Below are 15,108 nucleotides of genomic sequence, written 5' to 3'. Positions count from 1 at the left end.
AAATGTTGGGGCTGATGAGCTCGTGGTACGCTTATACTTATCCCTCATCGATCGACCAATAGCCCTAGCTCCTAAAATTGTAGGCTTAGCGATCGATCAGACAATAGTCGACATACATTCAGGCCTCATTTGGTTCATAGGGTAGGAAAATCGTAGCAAAAGTACAGAGAACGTGCAACACAAAATCATAGCAGTGCAGAGACGTACTCCCTCCGTTCCAAAATAGATGACCTAGGCGGGCTAGTTTGGCCTAGTGGGTTTTAGTGATATGACGTGGTACAGTGCCGTCCAGTCTTCGCGTGTGGTAGCAGTATTGCGGGTACAGTAAGTTTTCTTGAAGAAGCGGAATTCAACGAAGTCATGATGGTTCCTTCGTCCGAACAACTTACAGTGGGAAAGGTTGGGCCTGCGATACGACCGGGGTAGACCAGGATAATTTTGTGCATGGCAGGTGGACCAGGATGGTCGGCGAATGAAGGTATTCTTTCCGATATAGAGGACGAGCAACGAGTATTCATTATTTATTTTTGATGAAAGCTATTGTCTCCACTGTTACGACGGAGGAGTGTGAAACACGGCAGCCCAGTGAACTTGGCATGTGCACCACTCCCTCCTTCCTCATGTAATGCCCAGGTTACAGCTTTTTCTCACTTTTTCTCTATCTATTTCCTCTCAAATGTTTTTTACCTTTCTTTTTTTAAGACACAATTGTTTTTATGCCTTTTTTTAGAATTATTTTTTTATACCTAGGAGCATGTGTAGAGACGGGCTCTTGCAGAGCCCACTCCTTGACTTTGTCAATGCCTCTCTCTCCTCCACATAAGGAGTACTACTCCCTCTGTTTCCAAATATAAGTCTTTCTAGAGATTTCAATAGGTGACTACATACGGAGCAAAATGAGTGAATCTACACACTAAAATATGTCTACATGCATCCGTATATTGTATTTCATTTGAAATGTCTACAAAGACTTATATTTAACGGAGGGAGTACTTGCTATGCATGCATGCGGTGGGCAGCTGGCGTCTTGAGGGGCCAGGGTGGTGAGAGCGGGCTCCGGAAGCGGTCCGGACTCCAGCATGGCCCACCTCACATTATCACCATATATTTCTTGGAGTCCGTGCGCGGCGGGCGGGTGATCTCTTCTCCCTCCCCCGTTTCTCTCTTCTCAGCCGACGCCCGCCGAGCGATTAGATTTCGGCTATCGACGATTTATTCAATTATGGTCCCACATGTCAATGAAATTGCAAGACAACGCGTGTCCCCTCTGGTGAGTGGCGTGCGAGCCGGACTGTCGGGGTTGCGACGCGTACGAGTCATAAGTGTGCCGCCTTTTCCTTTAGAACTTGCGAAGCGTAACATTTTTGCGTGATCGATCGATAGAAATCCAGAACAAAATGACGAGGATGGTGCTTTCCCGCTCGTTAGGCGGGCTAGTTCAAGTGATATGACATGCTACAGTGCCGTCCACTTGCTCCATTTTTACGTAAGCAAGAGTTTACACTCTTACGCGGGAGGAGTGCGAAACACCGCGGATCTGATTTTGATCGAGGGATAACTGTTCCCTGCCAAATAATGGAGGATTGTTAGCGATTATAGCATGATAGTTAGGGCATCTCCAGCGCTGGCCCACAAATTTACACCGGCATCTGTCCGAGGACACTGATGGATGCCATCCGATGCTGCCCGCATACCTTTCGACAACTATATGAACTAACCGGATGAAATTTGTGCAAACAAAGCAAATTCCAAATTAACCGGATGAAATTCATTACATTTCGAAAACTTTTCCTACAAACTGGACAAAATTCATTACATATTTCGCACAAATAGTACTAAAACCTACTGTAAACCTAATCTAAACGATCGCCGGCGCCCGACCACCATGTCCGGCCATGAACCCGAGAAAGCCGGCCATTGCCTTTGCCTCCTCCTCATCCGCCTCGATAACCTCCTCCTCCAGAGCGGCGGCGACCTACCGTGTACTACTCTTCCTCGCTGCCGGCTGCGCCCGCGCACGTGCGCCGGCTTCATGGTCGTGGCGGCGGAGGGCGGCCGGGGGGTGCCGGCGATCTTCTTCGTTTGCTCCTGCGACAGTACGTCGAAGAGAGCTTTGGAGCGCGCCCAAAGCGGAGCCGCCGATGTCCCTCGTCTGCTCCTGCGTCAGTACGTCCAAGAGAGCTTCGGAGCGCCAGGAGGCCATGGTTGAAGTGGTGCCGACAGAAGGAAGGGACCGGAGGAGAATAAGTGTGGGTCTTTGGCTATGGCTGGGAGCTGGGGCTCAAGTTAATATAGCGGGCGAATGGCAATGAGCCGCGGTAGACGGATGGACAACTGGCGCCGGAGTAGGTTCCTCGGGCGTGAATGCGGACGCTGCTTCAGTGACTTAACTGCAGATGCGTTTGGGTTAGTGACATGTGGGCCCAACGGGCATCTGGCCCGCATGTCAGTGACACACCAATTGCACCTGCAGTTAAGTCCGGTGAATGCGGCATTGACATTCTGGAGAGACGGTGACCGTTTCAGGCGGGAAGCGCGCGCTAGCGATGGAAGGGGTTTCGGTGTGCAGTGGCACTAAGATCGGTCGCTCACGATAGTACATACTCCGTACCATGCTACCATAGTACCCTCTCTAGCTTAGGTTGTTTTATAGATTGTCGTTGTGATGGACGATATACATGAGCAAGGCAGTCCGAGTATGACCGTTGGTGTTGAGCCAGGTGAATACATGCTCGGCGTTCACGTAGGCCTCCATCAAACATCTAAACAGTAATGTCAGGCACCGCCGGGGCGCGCAGGTGATGGGCTCGCCGTTTGCGTTGCGCCATGAGCAGGCCTTTGATTTAGAGGGCGACGTGCATGCATTAGCATGCTTTGACAGCGTGAGCGTGAGTGTCTGACGCGAAGTATTTCATTTTCATTTGGCTGACGAGGGTGCGTTGCAGCGACGAGTTCGTGGTTTGATTCCCCACATACGCATAATTTTGGTTTTTACAGTATTTCTTTCTCCATTGACAGGTAGGCCCGCGTAGATAGATAAAGAACACGAGCTGATGAGGCACATGCGGACTGTTTGACTGGTCAACCAGACAAATACGGAGCTATACGCTAAGCCAGTGACCGTATAATCACCATATCTCGTATACAATGATCAAAGTGAGCTATCAAGACAAGTTCGATGACCGCCAATGCATTTTACTCGGTAATAAATGACCAGGATTGAAGGGGAATCCAAATTTGCTTTGTCTTCTGTCCTTGAGCTCTTGACAAACCAATGCACTATACGGTTGTCCGGCCACTCCACCCCAGAGCTCTCACCAAGTGTCGTTCATGCCACTGCGCCGCACACTAACCGGTAAGGCAGCGATGGCATCCCGCCGCGCCGAGTTCCTCGCCGCCCACGACCGCACACAAAATGGTAGGGAAGCGATGGCATCCCACCGTGCCGAGTTCATCGCCGCTCGCGACCTCACAACTATGTGGGAGGAATTTGAAGATGCCAAGGCCGAATGGGCGGTAGAGCAAGAGGCGGCCAAAGCCGCACAGAGGGAGCGGAAAAGTCAGAAAGCACTCAAGAAAAGAGAGGCCCGCCGCCGCAAGAAAGAAAAGGACGCACGCGCTGCTGCAGAGAGGTCGGGGGAGATCCAAGCACGGTGGGGTGTCGCCGACAAAGCCAGGAAGGAGAACGACGGCGTCTGGCCAGCATGTGAGACGTAGTAGTACTAGTAGTTAGTGTGTGTGTCCGTGTCTGAGTACGAGCATGTACCAATACTACTAGTTACTACTGTAGTTTTTAGAGCAAATTACCAGTACATTAGCCTAGACTAAATGGAAAAGTTCCTATCCTAAGCATCAAATGGCATCTCTTTCTCTATAGGAATTGAGATGCATGTCATCTCACTTCCTATGATTTTCATATTCCTATCCTATGAACGGAAGGAGGCCTCTGTTGGAGTAACTACTGTAGCTAGCAGTACTGCTGGTACAGTAGTTTTCTTCAAGAAGCAGAATTCAACGAAGTCATGATGGTTCCTTCGTCCGAGCAACTTCAAAGTGGGAAGTGGGCCTGTGATTTGACGGCTCATTAGTCATTGTTACTGCGGCGCGACGACCTGGGTGACTCTCCCTTGGAGTTCTGCGTGCATGGCAAGTGGACCAGGATGGTCGACGTCCCACATGTTGGCGAAGGGAAGTATTCTTTCCGATATCGAGGAGCAAGGAAACCGCGTGGTATAGTATCACTTCTGATTGGTTCGCAAAAAAAATAGTATCACTGCCGATTTATAATTATTTTTTATTTTTGATGAATGCTAGCGTTTCAACTCTTACGATGAAGGGTGCCAAACACGGCACGTGCTGGATGTCCCACACGTCAGCGAAAGGAGTGGGACATGAACAGCGTGGTAGAGCCCAGCGTAAAAAAACAGCGTGGTAGAGCGTCTCCACTTCTTCCACTTCTGGGTCGGAGACCACACGTAGTAGTACTTAGTGGTATGAACGATACAAAGTGCGACCTGGAGAGAAAGACACGTCTAGTTGGAAGGTCTCGGGGCATACACGTAAACAAATATAAAAGTTAATATGTGCCTCCAACTAATGTAGTAGTAGTAGAGTACTTAGGCACGTACTCCATAACATCACCGTGCATTGCACGTACAACATTTAGTGGTAGTACGTAGTAAGAGACAAATGCCGCCCAAGAGTTCCCTTCTCGACCTACTTTTGGGTGTTTGGTAGAGTGTATGGAGGGTGCATGAGTCCACACTAGTTTAGCACAAATACACTAGAAGCATGCATGAAGAGAGCATGCATGAAGAGGGGTGTTGAGTTGAGCATGCATGAAGAGGGAACAACCATGCTGAGACGAGAACGCAACCAAACACACCCTATATGCCATGCATGTTCATACCATTTGTGCCTTTCTACTTCACTTACTACGCTACATTACTCAGGTTCGTACGTCCACTCCTGGGTACATGTCCATCTCGTAGTTCCAGTCCCACGTGTTCTTCATATAGATGGAAGGATCCTTGCATAACACGTGCACCTTGATGCTAGATGTCTCGCGTGTTGGCAAAAGGATGAACAAAGCTCACGTAAAAAAAATAGAGTGGAAGAACATAGATTCCGGACGACCAAGAAGGAGCAAGGAACCTCGTGGTGGAGCGTCTGCACTCATAATATTTAATATTATTCAGCGATATAAAATTAACCAATCATCTCCACAGTGGACTGGAAGAGTACGAAACACGGCAGCCCAGTGTAGTTACATCATACTAGTACATGGCTAACCCACGCTATCACCATATTTCTTGGCTTCCGTGCGACACCTATCTCTCTAGTAATCCAGCAGCCTGTATCGCTTCTCCCTCCTCGTCTCTATCAAAGTGCGGCGGGCTGGCGTGTCTGCCGTCTATTGAGGTCGGTTAACTATCGCATGTTAGCGACATGCCAAGAGCATTCTAAAAAAAATTCCTTTCATGTTCCGTTTTCAAAAAGAAAAAAATCCTTTCACGTACGAATTTGCCTGTATGCTTTGAGCAACTTGCATGTCCTATATTGCTCCTGTTTGATACTCTAACTTAGCTAGAGGTTAGACTAACTCATGACTAACCCTGAACTAACTGTAGACAAAGAGGTGTTTGGGTGACAGGGTTAGATTGACAATAAATGCACTTCATGGAGAGAGAAAAGTGATTTTTCAGTGGTCCCAATGAGAACTATCTCCAGTTAGCACCTCTTGGGTGGGATAGTTTTTTTTGGTGGGTTCGGTGCAACTTGCTCCAATTTAAACCCTCATGCTTGGATACTTTAGGGCTATTTGAGCCCCAACTAGCTCAAACTAACTCTAACCCATGGATCCAAACAGGGCCTATGGCCAGTCTTGACGCGGAGCAGTCGCGTGCACCGGGAAGCGGCGCTCTCTCGGCCCTCACGCCACTTCAAAGCCGGAGCCAGTGAGAGGTCGCCTCCGCTCTGGCCGGGCATTAATGCGGCACTGACGCTCCAGGGTGACGCTGACCGTTTCACGCGGGAAGCGCGCGCTGGCAAGGGAGTATAGGTTTTGAACCATTTCAGGTGTAGTACTGGTAGTTTGCAAAACTACTCAATTATTGCACTCAGTTTCCTAAGAAATTGTGGTAAAAAACGTTACTCCACAGCCCGCTTCCCTTCTCCTTCCTCTTCCACCGCTCGCGCACGTCCGCGGGAAGCGACCGGTCAACCCTTATATAGGAGTGCTAGCACAAAAAGATGCATGCATGACCACTAAAATTTCCATATTAAAGCGCCGCTCCGGCGGGAGTATGGCGTATGTTGTTACCTTCGGCCGGCCCATGGCTACCGAGCGACGGCGACCAGAGAAGAGGCGGCGGGAGGGGAATGAATGCAGCTACTGTTTGCATTCGCCTTCCGGCTTAAATAAATGCGCAGCATCACGTGTACCCGCGGGTGCACAAATTGTAACATACGTGTCTGCTTAAGTGGGCGTCACGTAACTGGTGTGTGTGTGAGAGAGATTCTGAGAGACAGAGTGCGTGTGTGCGACTCTACTCTTCGGACATGTACTCAACCTTTTGCATCGGGATATAAGTATAATGGTATTTACTTTAGCTAGTGATTTACGTGGCCATGTTAACGTGGTTGTGTCAAAAAAATGTCACTTCCTGCTCGTGATTTGCGTTATATAATTACAAGCAAGATTCTCGTGCATTGCACGGAACATCAATATGCATTTTTTTACAGAACACCTGTTGTGATTGACCCATGCAGGAGTAATCCCATGTGTAAAAACTAATGATATCTCGAGAATTTTATCGGAAAACTGGTATCTCGAGAATGTCATCGAAAAAATGAAAGATGAGAGATAAGGCGAGGAGGAGTGGAGCGTGGTGGTGACTGGTGGTCGGAATGGGCGGAGGCATGGGGATGGACGGCGCCGGCAGGCGGCAGCGGCCACCATGCATGCTAGATTGTTCCAGAGACTTATTCCTTTTTTAATTGCTGAGCAATGAGGTTGCGGGAGATAATGATGTGGAGAGAGGTGCGGGTATCTTTTGTAAAATTATCATAGTTTGCTTTCTATCCTCAGATATAGATCATACGGTCTGTATTACAAGATGGCAGGCACACCATCACCGCCAACTCGTTTTTTATAAGGGTACAGATGATAAGTTTGCTGACTACTAAAGTAAAGTGGAATTTGTCCATGTTATGCAAGTAAATAAAGGTGATTGTTTATCATACGGGTAAGGTTGGATGAAGGGTGGTAGGAACAAATGCTCCGCCTAGAGCATGTGTGTGTGAGATGGAGTCTTAGTGTGTGTGTGGGTGTGTGAGAGAGAGAGAGAGGAGAGAGAGAGATGGAGTCTTAGTTTGTGTGTGTGTGAGAGAGAGAGAGATGGAGTCTTAGTGTGTGTGGGGGGGTGTGCGTGCGTGCGTGTGTGTGTGTGTTTGTGTGTGTGTGTGAGAGAGAGAGAGAGATGGAGTCTTAGTGTGTGTGGGGGGGTGCGTGCGTGTGTGTGTGTGTGCGTGTGTGTGTGTGTGTCGCGGGGTCCTCTGTGGCGGATGTAATTTAAGTGTGCATGGCTTCATCATAGAGAGGTGATGTGTATGGCAGAGGCCACCAACGATGGGGTGCGAGAGAGAAAATGCCCGTAGAGAGGGAAGAGAAGGTGTGTGCGCGTGAGAGGAGTCGACATCGAGAGAACGTGTTTGTTCGAGAGACACCGAGGAAGACTACTATATATCGATGGTGCATGTAGGCGGGAATTAAACAAAGGGATGGTCTTATTGGTTTCGGGGATATAGGGGAAGAGTGAGAGGCGGGGGGGTAGCTAGAAGGAGATTGTTAAGTGTGAGTGTGTGTTTTACCCATCCAGGCGGAAGTTATGTGCACAAAAGAGGAGAACGATTCGATGTGGCGTTAGGATTGAGGGTAATTAACTACGTATGGAGACATAGAGACCTTGAACGTGCATGTGTGAGAGGTATACATGTATACGTGGGATGTGTGTGTGCGCGCGCGCATGATCGAGATAAAAGAAAGAAGACATAAGTCATAAGATCAACGACATGGGAGAGACGGATCGGTATGACAATATGCATGCATGTGAGAATGCAGGGAAGAAGGCCCGACAATTGAGCATGTGTTTTTGTCTTTAAGAGATAGTGGCGTGGGCTGGAGCATGCATCTATGGCGAGCAGAGGGAGTGAGGCGCAACGATTGTGCAAAAGAGACCAACCTATAAATGCATATGTATGGAGAGACATATATAGTGTGGGTGATAGGAAGCAAGACTCCGTGCGAGAAAGAAATGTTGACGGAGAAACTACAGATAGATACAGAGATGGAGATGCTAGCTAGAGGGACATCCGCTAGTTTGGGTGTTGGAGATGACCGTCGGGTGGTTCAAAGGGTGAAGTTATATATGTGTGTGAGAGGGCACTTGACTGCATGTAGAGAGAAACATATGTAGTGTGCGTGATAGGAATCAAGAGTGAGGGCGAGAAAGAAGGTTGATGGAGAAACAGATAAATAGAAAGATAAAGATGCTAGCTAGTGTGCGTTAGAGATAGGAGTCGAGTGGATCAGAAGGCTGGGTTATGTGTGTGGGTGTGAGAGAGATAGAGAGAGGGTGCATGTGAGTCACATACAAACAGATATCAGAGAGAAATGAGATCCAGAGAGACGGAGTTTTGTGTCTGCGAGAGAGAAAGATATTTCACAACGAGAGTGATAGCTAGAGAGACATACGAGGGAACGCAAGATATCTCTAGGGAGAGAGGGTGTGTGTGAGCGACATACAAGAGAACAATGGAGAAATATGAGACCCTGGGAGACAGAGTTTGTGTTTGTGTGTGAGAAAGAGATATTGAAGAGGAAGAGTCGTAGGTTCTCATATCTAAGGAGCGAAAGACATCTCTGTATGAGGGGTGTGCGAGTGGCACACATGGGAATAGTAGAGAGAAATGAGACCCCGGGAGACAAAGTTTTGTGTTTGTGTGAGAGAAAGAGATTCCACATGGAGAATCATAGTTAGAGACACATAGCAGGGAGCGAGATATACTTAGAGAGAGATAGAGTGATGAAGGTCGAGGGAGAGAGTACCGTCAGTGTGTTACGAAGATAAAAGATCATTGTCGACATACAGGTAGCACGAGAGATACCTGAGAGACGATGAACGCGTATAGGTCCAGAGAGATAGTCCTATATAAGCATGAGTGATAGCTATATGAGACGAATATCTGGATTAAAGGGGATTCAAATATTTAAACTGGAGATCACGACATCGATAATATCATAACGCAAATTGGTGTATCAAACATGCATATTCATTTGAATTTGGGCACACGTGTAATGTTATATAGTTTATCAATATTGGTGATCCATAGATTCTTCAATTACAAACAATGCATGGTTTATATGCAATTAATGTCTAAACGGGATTACACTATATGTTGCGTGTGTGAAACACATTATACATGTTTGAGAAGTAAAAAAACCCGCATGAAACACACATTAATTGGAGACAGTTAGCGAGGAATGCATACATTGGATTTCAACATAAAGTGGTTTCAAATATTTGAAAATCCAAATTGATGGATACAACCTTATGAATCTGAGATCATGCCATTTGTAAACCATATTTATGTATAAATGGTGTTGTGCTTTTGAAAGTATATATAAAAAATGATGTATATAGAATGTAATTCCAATTGAAAATGGATCCCGCCCGAAAAAAATAGAATACAAACGGGATTCGAATTGAGTTGGCACGGTAAACGTGCACTCTGCAAAATTTGAACGAAGCGGGGAAAGTCGCAGTAACCGCCCGAAACCAAAATCTGCGAGATGGAAATCACTACTGCCTATCCCTGCCACGCAAAGCCTATCTGCTGGATTTCTATAGGTTTCGATAGGGGTAGGTTTGTAATTTCACCCAAACGTGACGTAACCGCCTCTCACCCGGATTCATACACGGTGGGCGCCAAAACACAGTGTGTCCTCGGCCGAAATCGACTCCCTCCCCGATTCATATTCATACACGGTGGGCGCCAAAAACAAACTCTCGTCGGCAAATATTCGGTGTATGCGAGATTACCGTCCTATCCCCAACCGACTAATGTTGCTGTGATGTAGTAGAAATTTGAAACGGGGGCTAAGTTTGTAAATTTCCTCGCATTTGAGACAAGCGCGCCCTGAATACATGGTTCCCCCCTTCCTCTCTACCTCCCTTTTCCCCATTCGTACTCCGTGGGCGCCAAAACACCCTCTCCACCCCACCCTCCTCCGTCCGCCGCCGTCCGCCACCCCATCCACCGCCGTCCTCCTCCACCATGCCGGAGCTGATACCCCGACGCCGCCGTCCATTACAAGAGATCGACCTCTCTCATCCACGGCTTCGGACCGGGATCCTTGCATCCCGTCCTCTCGCTTCATCCCCGCCGTCGTCCACCTTGCCGGCGCCGCTCCTACGACCGTCTCGTCCACCGCGCCCCGCCGCCACCGTCTACCCTCCTAGATCTGCTTCCACGCCGCCGACAGCCATCGCTACCGCAGCACCGTCAAATTCTCAGCAGATGCGTACACGGCGCCGCACCAGAGGCGGTACTCTTTCGTATCTGCTCAACTTATTTATCGCAGCAAGAAAATAGATCGCCACTGCTTTACTCTGATTTCTTGTCTTGGTTGCGAAGTTGCCTTTGTCCGGTTTGCACCTTCAGATCCGCCATGGCACGCTCAACACTATACTCCCAATGCTTATGGTTTTCCCCTTTTATATTCCACACTAGTTAAATCACAGTAGACTAAATTTCAAAATTGGGTCAGTCGATTTTTCAGAGCTCGCCGGAGTTCGCCGGTGCGATCGAAGGGGCTCGGGTGGTTGTGGGGCCTCGCCGAACGAAGAAAACTCGACGCGGGTGGGGGTTGGGGCGGGGGTGGGGGTGGGGTGGCGGAGGAACACAGGCGGTGGGGGCCGGTGGTCCGGCCGGCGGCCCGTGCGGTGTTCTGTATGGGAAGAATCAGAGACGAGGAAGAAGAAGGGTTAGGAGACGTAGGATCTTCATCCAACCGCCTGAAATGGTCGAGAGACAGCTGGGAGTTGCATTCTTAATGCGCTCTGGTTCATCATGTGTGGGCACTGCGCAACCAACATTTTATTATCCAAAATCTGCTTGCTCTTCTTTACCATGTTCCTCTTCCGTTCTTCTTTAATATGTACTCTCTCCGTTCCTAAATACAAGTCTTTGTATAGATTCCACCATGGACTACATATGGAGCAAAATGAGTGAATCTACACTCTAAAATGTATCTGGATACATCTGTATGTGATCCATAGTGGAAATCTCTACCAAGACTTATATTTTGGAACGGAGGGAGTATGATAGTAGTACAGTATGTTCCTTGTACTGAAGATGAGCAGGGACATTTGCAGTGTAGAGGTCTATACGGTCGGTTGTGATGGACACTTTGAGCCTCTTTGATTCGTAGGATCTTGTAAACATAGGAATAGGATTTGTAGTGGCCTGCCCACTTGAATCCTATAAGAATAGCAAGGAAATGCGGGGAGCTGTGTCGCCTTTGAGAGTTACACTGATATTAACAGTACCGCACCTTCACTTGAAGAGAGCTGGTATCCGAAGCCTTTCTAGCCGTACCGGCAATACTAGCACATATATTCCAGCAAGTTCCACTTTGCTGATTTTACTCTGATGCTTAAGGTTTTCCCGTTATATCTACACTATGATCTGTGTAGCTGCTTTGTGTCGCACTAGCAGCAGTCCACTCTTGAAGCTAAACACTGCAATGACTTACAAAATTGGCACCAAGGCATTGAGTGCCATTCTGGATGCAATGAAACTCATACGCTCCCCACCTGTTGATTCTTGTTCAGAATATGATCCTAATGACTATTCTAACCTCGAGGAGTCAAAGGCAGATGGCCTGTCCTGTTCACCCATCAAGGTGCCTGTTCTAATTTGGCAATGTTTTATTGATTGCGGGTATCTTGCATATGTTGTCTTGCATTTCTTCTACTTTGTTGCACCGCCATCTGCTTAGTTTACTCATCATATATGTCGAGATGCCATGCCCATCCATTATCAATACATATTCCATCTGTCATCATACCATGTTTTTCCACTCAAATGTTGTTCTTGTGCATCAGACATCAAAAAGGAAGAGGGTGATTGCCGAACCTGAAGGAGCACCAGCAAAGTCCTTGAAAAACGTGGTGGTGCCGGAGAAATCAGACAGCACCCCACTTATATTGGCTGTACAACCAGTGACACAAAACGTAGGACCGACTCCAGCAGACTGTACCCATACTTCACTGGCCACACCACTAGCCCCACCACACAGGACCTGCACTCCAGCAAAAGGTATACCGATTTCATTTGCCATAGCACCAGCTGTACCACAGAAAAATCCCACTCCAGCAAAAAGTACAGCAAGTCCACCGGCCGAAGACCTATCCCAACTGCAGAGACGGCCAATTCCTGCAGATTGGAACCCCATTCCATTTATTCCCAGTTTAAAAGACAATGCTTTCAATGTTGTTAGGGACTACGTGCATATATTCCCATCATGGGAAGATTATTGTGAAGACAAACACCATTTTCACATCTTCCTGTCCAACTTACGTGTAAGTGCTATTATTCATGGTTATTATTTTCCTGTTTTCTGCTGATTGAACACATCAATGATTTACATTACATTGTTGTAACTAGGCGAGGGTCAATCTGGATAGTCATGACGAGCAAAGCTTGCTTGTGCTTTTCAAGGAAGCATTGCAGCAGTATCGGTGTTACCTGAGGAAATCACACTTTGATGGCAAGTCTATAAACGAATTTCCGGTGAAGTCTCCTGTGCTAAATTTAGAAGACATTGAATGGAAAAACCTTGTTATGCACTGGTCTCGTTCCCAGGATGAGGTACTGTCTATGAAATCACATGACAATTTGAACTTCTACTTTTCCGCATGTGCCTTACGGATCTTTTTTGCAGGAAATCTGCTCGAAGAAGAATTCCGGTTTGACAAGAACGACAGGATATCGCAAATATGCTGCCCGCTGCTTTGCTCTTGTTAGTACCTGTTGTCCTGTATCACTGTACTTGCATACATACCTGGTTCATTATGTGACAGCAGTATGCATGATAGCTTGCTTATCAATTGTTCGCTCCAAATTATCTGATCTGTATGAATGGTTACATTAGTGTAGAATATATCCAATGCCAATGTTTTTTTAGCTCTGCATTGTTCTTGTAAGTACATGCTGTCCTTTATCAGTGTACTTATAATGACAGGTAGTTGTTCATGTACCATCACTCTGCAGCTTATTTTCCTTTGCCCTCCATTTTCTACACATCAGATCTATATTTACTCTTACCATAAGGTTGGTACTGAAGAAGTTTAGCTGTGCATTGCTCTTGGCTGTACCTTTTGCCTGTATCGCTGCACTTACATTTATAGCTACTTGGTTATGTAGCATCACTCTTCATCTTATCTTAAATATTCTCCATTTTTTCGTATATTATCACATCTATATTTACTCTTAACAAAATGTAGAATAAAGGCAATGCTTTTGAAGAAGATTCTGTGGTAAACTTCTTGAATTGCCCCCCCCCATCAGCATGGACAAGGCCTTTATAGAGCCTGTCTTCACCAATAATGTAAGTTTGTCCATCTCAAGCCTTCAAACTTTGTTGTATATATTTGGTTAGGCATGACTGCAACAGCTGTTTATTTTTGGTGTTTGCATCAAATTGCTTGTTTAAAGTTTATTATGTAGTTCATAAACAAAAGTTTGTCCTTTCTCAATTTAAGTTTTCAGTTGTACAACCAAGTTCCTTCTTCATACCATGTAAATTAAACTATACAGAGCAAGTGATCTTCTTTTGCACTGCATGTATGCTTCTGTTCTTCATCCGTAATCCAGTGGTGTGGTGAACCTACCCACTACAGCACAATGTCATATTCTGCAATGTCTTAACTATGAACAATGTCATATCATTCTACTATTATTTAAACCGTCTCTTTATTTGCCAATCTGAAATGGTATAAATTGACAGCACACTAACCATTGATACTTATGAGTTCTTGATCTGTAATCCAGTGGTGTCGTGAAGCTGCCAACTCCTTCACAATGTCATTTCCTGCCATGTCTTGACCTGAACAATACCATATTGTGTTAATGCAATTTTAAACTGTGTCACTTTATTCGTCAGTAAGAAATGTGATGAATTGTCAGCACTGATACTTTTATGTGCAAAACCTGTCATCTGTCTGCTTGTTTATCTTTCAGAGTGAGGAAGATATAAGTGTTGAACAAGCGCAGTCTCATCATCTTGCTCAGCTGCTTGCGCTGCAGCTCCCCAGCAGGGCTAACCTTTCTTGAACTCTATTGAAGTGCTGTCGGTTTTGTATATTATTTTGTCGGCGTGTTTATTTGCACTGGTGGCGATCTTTGATGCCCAGTGTATGTAATCTGCTGTCTGCTTGTGCTTTATTATCATAGTGGCGAACTTTGATGCCCAGTGGATGTAATATGCCGTAATTTCTTTATTGTATAGTCTAGGTTTTTTCTTATTCACGATGCTGCAGTTATTTTACTGTATATATATATCCTGTCTTCGCAGTAAACCGGCCAAACCGTAAAATTACGGTACATAATCGGGCCGTCATGCAATCACGATGTAGGTTGGGCCTGAAACGTGCCGAACAGCTCACGGGCCGGCAGCAGCCCGAAATGAACCCCGGCCCATGATTGTGCGAATCAAATCACGGGCTTTTAACAGGCCAAAATTGTCTCGGTCCTTGTTTGGCCCAATCAGATATCGGCTGCGAGCAGGCCGGATGCAAACCGGGCCGTAGTTAGGCCCAACTATATGACGGGCTTTTAACAGGCCGAAATTAATATAGGGCCGAAATGTTAAACGGGCCCTTAACAGGCCAAAACTAATATCAGGCCGAATTACTAAGTGGGCCTTTAGCAAGTGGGCCCAAAAGCATAGTGTCCAGTTGACGGGCCGAATCTGATATGGGCCATAATTGAGCCCAAAGCCTCTTAAAGGGCCGGACCTGATCTGGGCCGTAATTTGGCCCA

Source organism: Triticum aestivum, chromosome 4D, assembly GCF_018294505.1.
Source record: "Triticum aestivum cultivar Chinese Spring chromosome 4D, IWGSC CS RefSeq v2.1, whole genome shotgun sequence".
Classification (NCBI taxonomy): Eukaryota; Viridiplantae; Streptophyta; class Magnoliopsida; order Poales; family Poaceae; genus Triticum; species Triticum aestivum.
The sequence above is the reverse complement of the archived record's forward strand: the minus strand, read 5'-3'. Positions refer to the sequence as shown.